This window comes from Rhinopithecus roxellana, chromosome 10 (genome assembly GCF_007565055.1).
Source record: "Rhinopithecus roxellana isolate Shanxi Qingling chromosome 10, ASM756505v1, whole genome shotgun sequence".
In the NCBI taxonomy this organism is placed as follows: domain Eukaryota; kingdom Metazoa; phylum Chordata; class Mammalia; order Primates; family Cercopithecidae; genus Rhinopithecus; species Rhinopithecus roxellana.
Genome location: NC_044558.1, coordinates 55,574,536 through 55,588,077, shown reverse-complemented (window position 1 = coordinate 55,588,077; position 13,542 = coordinate 55,574,536). Strand labels below are relative to the sequence as shown.

The 13,542-nt window shown below is 45.1% G+C and overlaps 1 pseudogene across 1 annotated transcript; it reads right to left on the bottom strand.

The window, feature by feature from the left end:
- Positions 1–7,111: 7,111 nt before the first annotated feature.
- LOC104673717 lies at positions 7,112–7,746 on the bottom strand (annotated as a pseudogene). Its single transcript, XR_004059759.1, has one exon. The product of XR_004059759.1 is annotated as a proteasome subunit beta type-3 pseudogene (transcript).
- Positions 7,747–13,542: the final 5,796 nt, after the last annotated feature.

The window sequence follows — 13,542 nt, the reverse complement described above, 5'->3', positions numbered from 1 at the left end:
AATGGTATTTCTGTTTTTAGGTCTTTGAGGAATTGCCACACTGTCTTCCACAATGGTTGAACTAATTTACACTCCCACCAGCAGTGTATAAGTGTTCCTTTTTCTCCACAACCTCATTAGCATCTGTTTTGTTTTCGCTTTTTGCTGTTTAGTAATAGCCATTCTGACTGATGTGAGATGGTATCTCATTGTGGTTTTGATTTGTATTTCTCTAATGATCGGTGATGTTGAGCTTTTTTTCATAAGTTTGTTGACTGATGTACTTCTTCTTTTGAAAAGTGTCTATTCATGTCGTTTGCCCACTTTTTAGTAGGATTGTTTGGTTTTTATTCTTATACATTTAAGTTGCTGGATATTAGATCTTTGTCAGATGTAGAGTTTGCAAAAATTAAGAAAAACAAAACAAGCTCAGTCATGCTGTGCCATTGCCACCTCCATGTTCCCAAGGCCAGACTGGAGGACGGGGCCAGAGGAGGGCTCGTGCTGCCCCAGGAGGCATCCAGGCAAAGACAAAGGCCACAGCAGGAAAGCTGTGGGAGAGGCCGCAGGAAAAGCCCAGCTCTCCTTCCCACCCAGAAAACCCCTCTGAACAGGAAGAAGATTAGCCGGGGGAGCTGAGGGAAAATGGCAGGACCTTCCTCAAGGCTGGGGACTTAATGGACACCAGGGTGGTTCCACTCACCCGAGTTCTGGGCTCTAGGAGCAAAGAGCTGGGACCGGCGGGACAGCTGCCTTTGAGAAAGTGGTTGAGAATATGGGCAGAAAGGCCGGGCGCGGTGGCTCAAGCCTGTAATCCCAGCACTTTGGGAGGCCGAGACGGGCGGATCACGAGGTCAGGAGATCGAGACCATCCTGGCTAACACGGTGAAACCCCGTCTCTACTAAAAATACAAAAAAAAAAAAAAAACTAGCCGGGCGAAGTGGCGGGCGCCTGTAGTCCCAGCTACTCGGGAGGCTGAGGCAGGAGAATGGCGTAAACCCGGGAGGCGGAGCTTGCAGTGAGCTGAGATCCGCCACTGCACTCCAGCCCCGGCGACAGAGTGAGACTCTGCCTCAAAAAAAAAAAAAAAAAAAAGAGAATATGGGCAGAAAAGTGGGTGCGCAGACAGAATAAAACTGACAGGAGACCAGAAGAAAAATGGATCCACCATGAGGCGGAGAGTGAATGGGAGTGAGAGCAAGAGTGAGAGAGAAGACAGGATCGAAGACCACAGATAAAGGCCCAGGGGGGCTTTACCTTCAGATGGGACCCTCCTGGGCAGGCCTCGCAGCAGCTCAATCTCCCCAAGAGCCTGGTTCCCAGAGCAGAAAGTGGTGAGGGAAAGTAGGCAAGACAAGATGAAGAAGGGGGAATAAAGTTTTGCCTAGGGAACAGGGAAAAGGGAGTGACTTTCTCCTGACTCATCACCATGCCTGAGCTCCTGGGTCTGGAGACTCTATCCCAAGGACAGTGGAGAGACCACATGAGGAGGGGGCTGGGATTTATTTAGGGTCCATCAGCAAGGCCTGAATGAAGCTGGGCTCAGAAATCAAGTGTTTCAATGCCTTGGCCAATCTCTATCTGCTAAACTGCCCAGCCCATTGCCCAAAGGGCTGCCTTCTGCCATTGTGGCCCATGTGTAGAATTATTCCCTAGCTTAGCTGCCTTCTTCTTTTATATACATATATATGAGACTCTCTGACACCCAGGTTGGAGTGCAGTAACACAAACACAGCTCACTGCAAACTGAAACTCCTGGGCTTAAGTGATCCTCCCACTTTAGCCTCCCAAGTAGCTGGGACTACAGCACACACCACCACATCTGGCTAATTCTGAAAAGTACTTTTCAAAAATCCTTTTGTAAAACAGTGCTAATCTTCAAAGAAAAAAAACTGCTGAATGAGAAACAGGCCTGACTTGTGGGAGAATTTCTCAATCCAGCCGAGGGGTTCAGCCCACTCCCTAGCTGCTGCAAAAGACTTCAACTTTCTCTGTCCTTTAGAAATAGGAAACATTCTCTTAGACCTGAGTTGGGGCAAATGACATCTACTGCAGCAGGGGATGACAGAGGTGACACAAAAGAAAGGATTTCTCAAGCACTAATGGTTCAATGAATAAAAAATTGTAGGTCCTTAGTATGTGATATGGTCTGGCTGTGTCCCCACCCAAATCTCAACTTCAATTGTGGTTCCATAATCTCCACGTGTGGTGGTAGGGACCCAGTGGGAAGTAATTGAATCATGGAGGTGGTTTCCCCCATGCTATTGTCATGATAGTAAGTTCTCACGAGATCTGATGGTCTTATAAAGGGCTTCCCAATTCACTCAGTTCTCATTCTTCTCTCTCCTGCCACCATGTGAAGAAGGATGTGTTTGCTTCCCCTTCTGCCATGATTGTAAGTTTCCTGAGGCCTCCCCAGCCATGCTGAACTGTGAGTCAAACCTCTTTCCTTTATAAAATACTCAGTCTTGGATATGTCTTTATTAGCAGCATGAGAACAGACTAATACAGTAAATTGGTACCACACAGAGTGGAGCACTGCTGTAAAGATACCCAAAAATGTGGAAGCAATTTTGGAACTGGGTAACAGGTAGAGGTTGGAACAGTTTGGAAGGCTCAGAAGAAGACAGGAAAATGTGGGAAAGTTTGGAACTTCCTAGAGACTTGCCTAATGGCTTGGACCAAAATGCCGATAGTGATATGAATAATTAAGTCCAGGCTGAGGTGGTCTCAGATGGTGATATGGTTTTGTTCCTGGACCAAACTGAGGGTCGAGCTGCTATTTCTCAGGGCCCAATAATGAAATGCACAGGAACTGGGGAGGAAGAGAGTTGTTATTTCTGCAACCAGCTACAGGGAGAATGCCTGGAAAGTATCACCAGACCAACTCAAAATTACAAAGTTTGCCAGAGGTTACATGCCTTCTAAGCTATATGTCTACATGTAAGTGTGTATTTATCTAAACATATAAGTGATTAACTTCTTTTAATCTATAACTAAGATCTGAGTCCTAAAGACCTTCCTCTCGACCCTCAGTAAATTTACTTAATCTAAATGGGTCCAGGTGTTGGGATGATTACCCTTATCTTGTCTCCCACTAAATCATGGAGGTTTGGGGAGTTCCTTCAGACCCCTAATAAACTTGTTTGTGGAGGCCTGAGGAGTTTCTTCAGACCCACAATAAAATTTGTTTAATCATAAATGGGTCCTATTAAGAATTCCTTCATTATTTCATCATGCATTAAGATCCAAGGAAGGCCTATGCAAAACTCTTGATGGGCTATTGTTACATCTCAGCGTTTGTATAAGGGCACTGGCTTTTAATATTTAACTTAAACCACTCAGTCAGTACTGAAACAGTTGTTGTGGAGGCCTGTGTTAGTGAGACCTGGCCTGCCACAGTTGGTGGTGTCCCCACCCAAATCTCATTTTGAATTGTAGTTCCCATAATCCCCACTTGTTGTGGGAGGGACCTGGTGGGAAGTAATTGAATTACAGGGTCAGTTACCCCCATGCTGCTGATCTCATGATAGTGAGTGAGTTCTCACAAGATGTGATGGTTTTGTAAGTGGCTTCTCCCCCTTTCGCTTATCACTTCCCCTTCCTGCCATCATGTGAAGAAGGACATGTTTGCTTCCCCTTCCACCATGATTATGTTTCCTGAGGCCTCCCCAGCCACGTGGAACTGTGAGTCAATTAAACTCTTTCCTTTATAAATTACCCAGTCTCAGTCCTTTATAGCAGCATGAGAATGGACTAATACAGATGGAGATAAGGAACTTGTTGGAAACCCAGAGTAAAGGGCACTCTTGCTTTGCAAAAAGACTGGTGGCATTTTGCCTCTGCCCTAGAGATCTGTGGAACTTTGAACTTGAAAGAGAAGATTTAGGGTACCTGGCAGAAAACAATCTCTAAAGCAGCAAAGGATTCAAGAGGTGACAGGGCATAAAAGTTTGGAAAATGTACAACCTGACAATGCAGTAGAAAAGAAAACCTCATTTTCTGGGTAGAAGTTCAAGCCAGCTGTAGAGATTTGCATAAGTAATGAGGAGTCAAATGCTAATCACCAAGACAGTGGGGAAAATACCTCCAGGTCATGTCAGAGATTTTCACAGCAGCCCCTCCCATCACAGGGCCCCAGGCCTAGGAGGAAAAATTGGTTTCTTGGGCTGGATCCAGGGCCCCCTGGCTATGTGCAGCCTCAGGACTTGGTGCCCTGTGTCCCAGCCGCTCCAGCCATGGCTGGGGCCAAGGTATAGCTCAGGCCATGGCTTCAGAGGGTGCAAGCCCCAAGCCTTGGCAGCTTCCACTTGATATTGAGCCTGCAGGTGTACAGATGTCAAGAACTGAGGTTTGGGAGCCTCCACCTAGATTTCAGAGGATGTGTGGAAATGCCTGGATGCCCAGACAGAAGTTTGCTGCAGGGGCAGAGCTCTCATGGATAATCTCTGCTACAGCAGTGCAGAAGAGAAATGTGGGATTGGAGCCCACTCACAGATTCCCCACTGGGGCACTGTCCTAGTGGAGCTGTGAGAAAAAGACCACCGTGCTCTGGACACCAGGATGGTAGACACACTGACAGTTTTTCCACCCTTGCACCTGGAAAATCCACAGACATTCAACACCAGTCATTAAAGCAGCTGGGAGGGGGGCTGTACCCTGCAAAACCATGGGGGTGGAGCTGCCCAATGCCATGGGAGCCCACCTTTTGCATCAGTGTGACCTGGATGTGAGACATAAAGTCAAAGGAGATCATTTTGGAAATTTAAGGTTTAGTGACTGCCTAATTGGATTTCAGACTTGCATGGGTCCTGTACCCCTTTGTTTTGGCCAATTTCTCCCATTTGGAATGGGTGTGTTTACTCAATGCCTGTACCCCCATTTATCTAGGAAGTAACTAACTTGCTTTTGATTTTACAGGCTCATAGGCAGAAAGAACTTGCCTTGTCTCAGATAAGACTTTGGACTTGGACTTTTGGTTTAAGGCTGAAATGAGCTAAGACTTCGGGGAGCTGTTGGAAATGCATGATTGTGTTTTGGAATGTGAGGACATGAGATTTGGGAGGGGCCAGGGGTAGAATGATATGGTTTGGCCGTGTCCCCACCCAAATCTCATCTTGAATTGTAGTTCCCATAATCACCACGTGTGGTGGGAGGGACCCAGGTGAGAGGTAATTGAATCATGGGGGCGGTTTCCCGTATGCTATTCTCATGATTGTAAGTTCTCACAAGATCTGGTGGTTTTATAAGGGGTTTCCCCTTTACTCAGCACTCATCCTCTCTCCTGCCACCCTGTGAAGTGGTGTCTTCCACCATGATTGTAAGTTTCCTGAGACCTCTCCAGCCATGCTGAATTGTGAGAGAGTTAAACCTCTTTCCTTTATAAATTACCCAGTCTCAGGTATGTCTTCATTTTCAGCGTGAGAACACAGTAATACATTATAAAGGTCACTTAACCAAGAAAGGAGTTTTCTTCATTGTCACAGATTCACATCCTCATAGTGTTCTTTGGAGATACTTCTAATACAAGGCAGTCTCTTGTTTGTTTGGGTTATTCTTTCTTTTTTAGGTTGCAAAAGTGTGTTAAAAACTCCAAAACATATATGTAGATAGCTTTGCCCTCAAGGAGGGAAGACATAACCCCCTACTCCTTAAGTGTGGGCTACAGATAGTGACTTTCTAGAAAGGAGAGGAAAAGGAACAACTTCGCCATAGACCAACCTGACAAACACACCACCTCAGGCGGGTGACTATGGTCAACATTGACAGTGACAGCCCCTTATAAAACCACCAGATCTTGTGAGAACTTACTCACAATCATGAGAATAGCATGGGGGAAACCGCCCCCATGATTCAATTACCTCACACTGGGTCCCTCCCACCACACGTGGTGATTATGGGAACTACAATTCCGAGATGAGATTTGGGTGGGGACACGACCAACCCATATCATTCCACCCCAGCCCCTCCCAAATTTCATGTCTTCACATTTCCTCTAGGGCCTTCCTCCCAAAATCCATAATCCCAGACTAATCATGATAAAAACACCAGATAAATTTCAATAACTGGGCCGAGCGTGGTGGCTCATGCCTGTAATCCCAGCACTTTGGGAGGCCAAGGCAGGTGGATCACGAGGTCAGGAGATCAAGACCATCCTGGCTAACACAGTGAAACCCTGTCTCTACTAAAAATACAAAAAAATTAGCCAGGTGTGGTGGCAGGAGCCTGTAGTCCCAGTTATTCTGGAGGCTGAGGCAGGAGAATGGTGTGAACCTGGGAGGTGGAGTTTGCAGTGAGCCGAGATCACGCCACTGCCCTCCAGCCTGGGCAATAGAATGAGACTCCATCTCAAAAAAAAAAAAAAATTCAATAATAGGGCATCCTAAAAATACCTAATTACTCCTTGAAATTGTCAAGATCATCAAAAACAAGGAAAGTCTGAGAAATTAGGGAGACATGACAATTGGTTGTAATATGTTATCCTGGATGGAGTCCTGAAACAAAAAAAAAAAAAAAAACAGAAAATCTGACTAAAGCACAGACTTGAATTAATAATAATGTATCAATATTGGTTCATTAATTGTGACAAATGTACCTACTAATTTAAGACAATAGGAAAGGAAACTGGGTGTGGAGTATATGGGAATTGTATGTACTATCTTAGCAATTTTTCTGTAAATCCAAAACTATTCTAAAACAAAATGTTATTCTTTAAAAGTCTTTTGACATAGAAGTTTATAATACATTGCTAAATGATAAAAAAAGATTAAAAATATTAAATTTTCAATAAAATGTGTATTCAGATCAATACATGACAGATAGATACATACATATCTGGATAAAATATGTATCTAGATATATAAAATATATGCATTCAGGTCAATAGATGATAGACACATACATACCAAAGTATTAACAATGATAAGCTCTAAGTGGAATGGATTTGGGTGTTCGTTATGTTGTTTTGGTTTTGTATTTTTATATTTGAGATCCACTAATCATACAATAGGAAAATAGTGTATAAAACATTCAAACAAAATGATGGAATGTTTTATTGTATTTTGATATTTTTAAGAAAGGATATATATATATATATATATATATTTTTTTTTTTTTTTTTTTTTTTAAGCGGGCTCTGGGAGCAGGGTTAGTCCATTAGGGCCTTCAGTGTCCTGGTGGTGATTTTGTCCTTCTCAGTGATGTGGACAATGACTCCCATGCCTGACACTGCATTCTGGTCCACAGCATTCCTCATGGCTTGGAATATGATTTCAAACAGGTGTTCTGGATCCATGTTGGACTCCCAGAGGGACTCGCACATTTCATACATTTGTTCTGCACAGGTGCCACTGACCATAAAGTCGTCAGTCACCATGGGGCAGCCAGTGAGGTCTAGAGAGCAAATAAAGGGCTTAAAGGTCTTCAGGTCCAACCCAGCAATGACTGGCTCAGTATAGTAGGGGCCAAACCGTTTCTCAGACAAGAGGCCTTGGCCACCATGCTCATAAGGGTGTAAGATTTGACAGCTGACCTTCCTTCAACTCACACAGGTTCAGCCGGAACTTGAGGCACTGGACAACTGCCTGGATATCAGTGACCAGCCGGGCCAGATGGATATAGAGCCGGTCATCCATGGGAAAGATCTTCTGGAAGTCCGTGGTAACCATTTGGGCCTGGATTCCGAAGCGCCTGTCTGCAGCTATAGCCATGCAACTCTTCTCCTTCATGGCCATGATGGCCCCTCAGCTATGGGACATACTAGACATGATTGTGGTATACTAGGAACCGTCCATCACCAGCGCAATTCCGGTAAACTGGATCTAGCCTTCCCTTATTTTGACATTTTTAACGCGTAATTTATTTTTAACCAATTGTGCCTACTTTACGCCTTTAGAAATGTTTTATCAATAGTAGTTTTGTAGTTCGGGTGCGGTGGCTCACGCCTGTAATCCCAGCACTTTGAGAGGCCTAGGTGGGAGGACGGCTTGAGCCCAGGAGTTCAAAACCAGCCTGAGCAACATAGGGAACCCCACCCCCAACCCGCCGCCGTCTCTACAAAAAAAATACAAAAATTATCCGGGTGGAGTGGCGCCGCCTGTGGTCCCAGCTACTTGGGAGGCTGAGGTGAGAGAATCACTTGAACCCAGGAGGTGAAAGTTGCAATGAGCTGGGATCGCACCGCTGCACTCCAGCCCATGAGACAGAACCAAACCCTGCCTCAAAAAAAAAAAAAAAAAAGAAAAAAGAAAAAAGAAAAAAAAAAAAGTAATTTGGTCAATAGTGAATGTTTCCCAGTTGTCAGTGCATTTTTTTTATTTTTTTTATTTTTTTTTTGAGACGGAATCTCACTCTGTCTCCAGGCTGTAGTGCAATGGCGTGATCTCCATTCACTGCAGCCTCCGCCTCCCGGGTTCAAGCAATTCTTCTGCCTCAGCCTCCTGAGTAGCTGGGACTACAGGTGCGCACCACCACGCCCAGCTAATTTTTGTTATTTTAGTAGAGACAGGGTTTCACCATGTTGGCCAGGATGGTCTCAGACTCCTGACGTCGTGATCCGCCCGCCTGGGCCTCCCGAAGTGCTGGGATTACAGGCGTGAGCCACCGCGCCTGGCCGTCAGTGCACATTTTTTAAATGCATGCGAGGTAGAAAGGCTACAAGCAGAACACAGAGTGCTAAGTACTTACATTGTTTCCAGCTTTAAGATGTGCAAAATTTCTGAAATTTCTGGTTAAGGTAAGTCAAAAATAAAAATAAGGAGTAGAGTCTGAAAATGGACCAAAACTTGAAGTTTTGTTTGTTTTTCCCAAAAATCTGCCGTTCTGGAGCCGGTTCAAATGGGGTCATATCGCCCCCGTGTGGTAAATCTCTGCACAGCCCTGTTCAACAAGGCATCCCCTCTCCCTGAGCTGCCTGGGAGACGGTAAAGGAGGTCTTGAACATCTTCTACTGGTCCAAACACCTCAGTCTGCACAGGAGGACGATGAAGTCGAGAAGAACTCATTTAGTTTACCCAAGATCAATTAGTGAATTAATGAGTGAGCTAAGACCACTAATAATATATGTCATGTATAGGACACGGCACTGTTACACAAATCACCACCTGATACAAAGTTTAAATAATCCCACTCTACTGATGAGGAAACTGGGGTGAGAGAAATGGAGTGCCTTGTCCGAGGTCACACAGCCCTACAACAACAGAGCCAGACCCAAACTTAGTCTATCTGCCCCCTAAGCCAGTGGAACTAGACACTATAAACCCAGCCTCCAAACACAATGCCCACCCCTCCTTTATCTGTAACATGTCTGCATCTGGATCACAGGAAGAAGATCCCTGGAGACATCTGCTCTTATTCCATCATGTAGGCAGAAGAGGAAACAAAGGCAAAGAAGAATATAGTTTATCCACAGTCACTGAGGGTCAGAGCTGGGGCTTGAATCCGTGACTCCAGGATGCTGGTCTAACGCTGTCTCTAGGGCTGTTCCACCAGCCCATTTACTGCAAGTCTATATGTGGACATGTACCTTGTGTTGAATGTGTCAAGGTGTGTGTGTGCGTGTGTGTGTGTATGTGCAGGACAATCCTACCCACAGAAAGAGCAGCCAGGAAAGCCCAGAGTAATCACCACCAGTAAAGATAGCTTTTCCAATCAGCACCTGTTCCATTGCAGAGCCATGAAGTCAGAGGCAGGGATCAAAGTTTAGGGGAAGGAAGGGGCCATTGGTGATGTAAGGTACCACAACTGGGCCCCGGAGAGACTGAGGGTGCTTCCATGGGTGCAAGATCCCAGAGACTTACTTCACCGAAGTCCAGAGTGCAAAGCTCAGAGGGTCACATAGGCCACCATGGGACCAGACATTGTATGAATAGGAAGAGTAAGCCACAAGCCTACCTTCCCAAGACAGAAGCCTCTTCCATGCTCCTGCCTCAGCAGCAGAACTCAGTGTGTCTACATGGATCCTGGGGGAGGAAAAGGCACATTGAGATAGGGGACAAAGATGGTGCAAGAATTGGCCCTGGCAAGAGAGTGTCAAGCATGGCCAGAGATAGGGGCAGAATTTCCCTGATGCCCCCATGGCAGGGGCTCCCTAAGTGCCAATGAGCTCAAGCCAGAGCACCTAAGGGCAAGGTGTGAGGCAGCACAGGACAGAGGCCACAGGTCCTGTGAAAATGTATACCCATGCACAAGACAGTTCACTCTCACTCCAAATGGGACGTCCTCCAAATGGAGAAGGAAGGAATGAGGGAAGTCAAGGGAAGGGAAAATGAACTGAAGAATAACATGAACATAAGAGAAGGGAGACTATGACCACAGAGGTCTACAAAGAAAAAACAAAAAGAAAGGGGATCAGAGGCTGTTGGCCAACCCACAAAGTTAGAAGGTGAAACTGGCCTCAAGTTGTAGTTGAAGACATTGCAATTAGACCCAGGAAATTAGAATTGTGGTGGTCTCTTCCCTAGAGATCATGAACACAGATGAGGGAACAGAGCTGCTAGGAGAGGGGGACCCAAAGGTGGGCGGCACTGGGTGGTGTATTCCCACATAAGTCTGGGAAAGCCATTTACCCTGAACCCTGCAACTTCTTGACTCTCCTGGGCAAAATTCTGGGGTGGTGGTGCCATTGTTTATTTGTTTGTTTGTTTGTTTGTTTGTTTGTTTGTTTTTTCTTGCAGAAAATGTGTGAGCAAAGATCTTACCTGTGCTAAGAGTTCCTGAGAGAGAGTACTTGAGACAGGGGACTGGCCTCTGTAAACCCCTGAGATCCTTTTTACTCTAAAAGTCTAAGCAGTAAACGGTCTACATCCGAACGCAACGTAATGATTAACAAATACTTTCTCCCCACAGCTGCTGGGTAAGTTTTAATTAATTCCCTGGGGTCAGTCAAGTATCACTGTTTCCCTGAGGCCTGCTCCCCAGCTCCACAGCACCCAGTGCCTTTGCCATAGTCATTACCTGCTCCAAATGGGACCATCTCCGTGAAGCACAACTGTAATCACAGCCATAATAATTCCACAATTACTTTTGTCCCTCAACAGTTAAAAAAAGAAAAGATTTGCAGCCTAGCAATGAATAGAGCACTTGTGCAATTTCTTTTTTTTTTTTTTTTTTTTTTTTTTAGACGGAGTCTCGCTCTGTCGCCCAGGCTGGAGTGCAGTGGCCGGATCTCAGCTCACTGCAAGCTCCGCCTCCCGGGTTTACGCCATTCTCCTGCCTCAGCCTCCCGAGTAGCTGAGACTACAGGCGCCCGCCACCTCGCCCGGCTAGTTTTTTTTTTTGTAATTTTAGTAGAGACGGAGTTTCACCGTGTTAGCCAGGATGGTCTCGATCTCCTGACCTCGTGATCCGCCCGTCTCGGCCTCACAAAGTGCTGGGATTACAGGCTTGAGCCACCGCGGCCAGCCGCACTTGTGCAATTTCATTGCATCATCTCATTTGGTAGTCACATCAACCCCAGAGATAAACCTAGCAGGTATTCATTAATACTCTGGTTTAGTGATAGGAAATTAAGGAGCCAGGTGACTCCTTAGTCACTGGGCCAAAGTCACTTGGCCAACAAGAGCGGAACTCAGACTTGAAACCTAGAAGCCTAAGCCTCAGCTCCCAGTCCAGGACACTCCCTAATATACCACCCAGTCCTGCCCACCTGAGAGCCCCCTCTCCTACCAGCTCTGTTCCTACATCTGTTATTTGTCCTCTGGAAGCCCAGCTTTTTCCAACACTAAAAGACTGCAGTGTCCGGCACAGCAACCCAAGAACAGCTGATCTCCTCTAGGAACCCCCTACCTCCTCATACCCTGATTCCTCAGCACCCGCCCAGGCTCCTGGAGTGGGAAGTACCCACTATGGGGAGGTCACTGGTTCCTGCCCACAGACCTCACTATGCCTCTGTCATACCACCCACAACTCTTCCCGCCACTCCCATGTCACAGCTAAGGAGAGATTCGCTGCTTATATTTATTTTTTCAGAGTCCCGTTGCACAGCATAAATAGCTTACCAAGACATGTAAAACACCATGAGATGACAGATATTAAAACTAGGAACAAATAAATAAAAAGAAAAAAAAAAGACTTTAAAAAAGAAAGACGGAAATAGGGATCTAAAATCGAACCAGGAATGGAACTTAAAAATGTGAAATACAAGACCTGTACCCTTCCTAAGGGTGAGCCACAAGTCTGACTCAAAACTGCTCAGCAGCCAACCCAAAAAGGAAAGTCTGGTCTGTTCTGGAGTTCACAGTGTCCATGAGATAAAACAGACAGATGACACAGGGAAGCACAACTATTCTTGGAACTGAGACCAGACAGAAGTTTCTCCCAAGGACACTCCCAGAGAGATGACGGTGGTTCACAGCCTTACCATTGCCCTGACAGTGAGTTTCCCGGGATGGATTCTAAGAGCCGCCCTCAACACAAGGGAGGCCCTGGCACTGAGGGACCTCTGTGGTTGTGGGAGAGAGAGGATGCACCATGACCCTGCTCTTTCCCAATGAGTTTGATGTTAAGGCAGGACTGTTCAACCTTGGTACTAGTGACATTAAGGCCAGATAATTCTTTGTTGTGGGGGCTGTTCTGTGCATTGTAGGATGTTTAGCAGCATTCCTGGTCTCTGCCCACTAGATGCCAGTAGCATCCTACCCTCCAATTGTGATACCACAATGTCCCCAGACGTGGCCAAATGTCCCCTAAGGGACAAAATTGCCCCCAGTTGAGAACCAATGATCCAAGACTAGAAATCATTGCTATTTTCCTTTTAACATAGAAAGGCAAAAAAGGAACATCTAGTTTTGTTTCTATTTTGTTACAGGTTTATTGAGGTATAATTTGTATACCATAAAATCCACTCATTTAACATACACAATTTAGTGGTTTTTACTATAGGGTTATAGTAACCTATAGGTTACTATAGGACACAGGATTATGCAACCATCATCACTGATTTTAGAACACTTTATCAATTCAAAAAGTAGCTCTCTACGCCTTAGCAATCACTTCTCATTCTTCCTTCCTCCCAACCCCCAGCAATCACTACCATACTGGTCTCTCTATGGATTTGCCTATTCTGGACATTTTATACAAATAGAATCATACAATGTGTGATCTTTTGTGACTGGCTTTTTCACTCAGCTTGATGTTTTCAAGGTTCATCAATTTGGCACGTTTTAATACTTCAATCCATTTATTGACAAATAATATTCCATTGTATGTATATATTATTTCATTTATCCATTCATTGTATAGACATTTGTGTTGTGTAAACTTTGGGACTATTATGCATAATTCTACTACGAATGCACATGTACAAGTCTTTGTGCAGACACATGTTTTCAGCTTTCTTGCATGTATACCTAGGAACTGAATTTTGGGTCAGATGGTAACTCTATGTTTAGTATTTTGAGGAACTGCTAAACAGTTTTCCAAAATGACTGCATCACTTTACATTTTCACCAGCAATGAATGAGGGTTCCAATTTCTCCAGCTTTTCATCAACACTTGTTACTGTCTTTATTTTAGCCATCCTAGTGGGAATGAATTGGTATCTCCTTGTGGTTTTGATTTCCATT